General features: G+C 33.0%; 1 protein-coding gene across 1 annotated transcript in view; it reads right to left on the bottom strand.

Annotated features, from left to right (window-relative positions):
• Positions 1-1,461: 1,461 nt before the first annotated feature.
• The window catches only part of LOC147471076 (uncharacterized), a 25,436-nt gene continuing 24,397 nt past the window's right edge, over positions 1,462-2,500 (bottom strand). The window contains exon 5 of the mRNA XM_086541366.1: positions 1,462-2,500. This exon is cut by the window's right edge and continues 1,775 nt beyond it. The gene's annotated coding sequence lies outside the window, so the exon portion shown is untranslated.

Raw genomic sequence — 2,500 nt, 5'->3', positions numbered from 1 at the left:
CCCATGTTTTTTTTTATCCTAAACATCACCTCTTTTAAAGTTTGGAATGATGAAATTCATAATTTTTATATCCAGATGTTGATTTATATTATCGGATATAAGAACAAAGAGCACATCAAGCGTCATCTTTAATACAAAACATGAAAGACATTAGATTTAATATAAGAAAACGATTGTTACTTGTGAGTATTGTAAGTTTCACGAAACACAGAGTACAAAAACCACACACAAAACCAATGTATAAATATCCTGTTTATGACTTATACTGTTATACCAACTTTGATGCATTATGACCAGAAATACTACAAAATAAAGTTGCTTCATAAAATAATATTACCTTATTCTGCTAGCTTTAAAGTTTTGTGGGTTGGATTCTTGAACCATCCTCAGTACTTATACATTTGGCATGTTTCTTGTACATATAAGTTAATAATAGTACCAGCAACACTGAAAAAATATAGGAAACAGACAAAATTTATTGACTGAATGGGCAGGGCCACAGACCTGTCACTATTCACTAAGGAGAATTCAACAATTTAACCCACCTGTTCTCAGAAATATAACATGTGAAAGTATTAGCAATGATTTAATTTTCGTTTAAATTGGACTCACTGTGCAATGATACTAGGGAAGTTATATATTCTGATTTTTTGGCATGCGTTGCTTCATCATCGTACGTGAAGGGAAGAAATCATTTGTAAATGAGCGTCAGAACGGAAACCATTCACCTGTAAATGTAGTCTGTCAATGAAGGTTTGAACTGGACTTTATATTTTTTTTCCTGAACATGTCTGTATATCTTGTATAAATGATAGGTGACCTGGACCTCTCAGGGTTGTATGGGGCAAGGTGTGCCATATTAGGGATTCAGCCGAGAGCTCCAAGTTGCTTGCTGAAACAGGCCAGCATTAAGATGACTCCAATTCATTTTCTTAGCGGATACTACTCTGAAAATACTTATGCGCTGTAGTAAGGTAAATTCTTTTGAGAAAAACGCTTCAGAGCATTATCGATTTCTATACAGACTGATACAAGCCATAAGGAAAAGAAACATGAATTGTGATCAACTGTTGAGGCTTCACTTTACTGAACTGTTCAACAAAGTTAAAAGTTGCAATACTGCAAGTTCAGCTCAGCAACCAGCAGCTCTTTTCTCTAACACTGTATACATTATGCTTGGGAATGCAAATACTTTGTCTTCGTTTCCATGGCTTAATTTCTTACAGCATTCCTGAAAGGTCCTGGTGTTAGTTATTCAATCAAACCTCGTCAATTCATTTACTATTTGAAAAAAAAGGTTAAAACTTTTTATGCTAATATCCATAAAAATTAATCTATCATATATTTTTTTATCTTTTATATTCTTTATAGAGACCCTGCTAAAAAATATTTACAAATAGCAGTGCTACATAATACATGGTCCTAATGCTCTCTCTCTCTCTCTCTCATTCTCTCTCTCTCTTTTTACTTTATTACTGAGACCACAGCAATGAATTAGTGAGGTTTGAGGTTAGTGATGAGTCGCAGAATGAAACAAGCTCTCTTTAGTGTGTCAAGTGATGTGATGTTATTCAAAACTATGTAGAGTCCTTTGGTATTATAAATCAAGGATGATATAAATTTTACACATCTCAAGGTAGGACATTTCTCTTATACAGTACAGTTAATCACTAGTAGTTACTTCTTCTGATATCACTATTCCATTATCGTCATCGCCCTCAATTGAGCAATAAAGTCTTGCAGCCAAACTGAAGCCTCTCTTGGGGAAACTATCTGTAATGACTTATAAAGGGCGATTTGATTCATGGCAGGACAGAGGATGACCTAAATAAACAAGTTGTCTCGTCTTGACCAATTCTCCTTTTTTTTCTTTATTTCCTTTTTTTTGTTTTTCTCACATGTCTTCCTGTTGGCCAATTTTGGTCTTGTTGATCTTTGAATCTTTCTTTTAGTTAATAGTATTTTGTTTTTTCATCTGGGGTGAATGGTCATGTTTCATTGGAGTTTCCTTCTTCACATTCATGTTTTAAAAGCATTTTGCAGAGAAGTACTATATTTCTTTCACTTAAATATAACTTTTGATGAATTGGCTAACTTTGATCACAGAAAGTATGTATTACTTTTTGAGATACTGCAAGTCTGCCATTTTATTTTCAGATTGACAAATGTGAATTTCAAATGCACATTTCTTTTGAGTTTGTGACAGAACAGATATGTCAAGCTATATAACAAACTCTTTAAGTAATGGATATACCCACTGCTGGATATAAATGCCCAAATACTGTAATGTTTTTCAATATGAAAAGATTTGCTAAAGCAAATTCACTACATGCATATGACATTAATTTGATTTTATATCCTTCCTGCTACCTTATTTCTGTGTCTGGTAAGTAATAGTTATTTGTAAGTCTGGAAGTCCAGAAACGTATGTGAGCTGAGTTTGACACTTTTATAATGTAAAATATGACAGTCCATAAACTTTTTTTTTTATATCATATTT

This window comes from Penaeus japonicus, unplaced genomic scaffold (assembly GCF_977035675.1).
Source record: "Penaeus japonicus unplaced genomic scaffold, GWHDUDI00000001_assembly GWHDUDI00000010, whole genome shotgun sequence".
NCBI lineage: Eukaryota > Metazoa > Arthropoda > Malacostraca > Decapoda > Penaeidae > Penaeus > Penaeus japonicus.
Note: the sequence above shows the minus strand (reverse complement) of the source record. Positions and strands in the feature narration are given on the sequence as shown.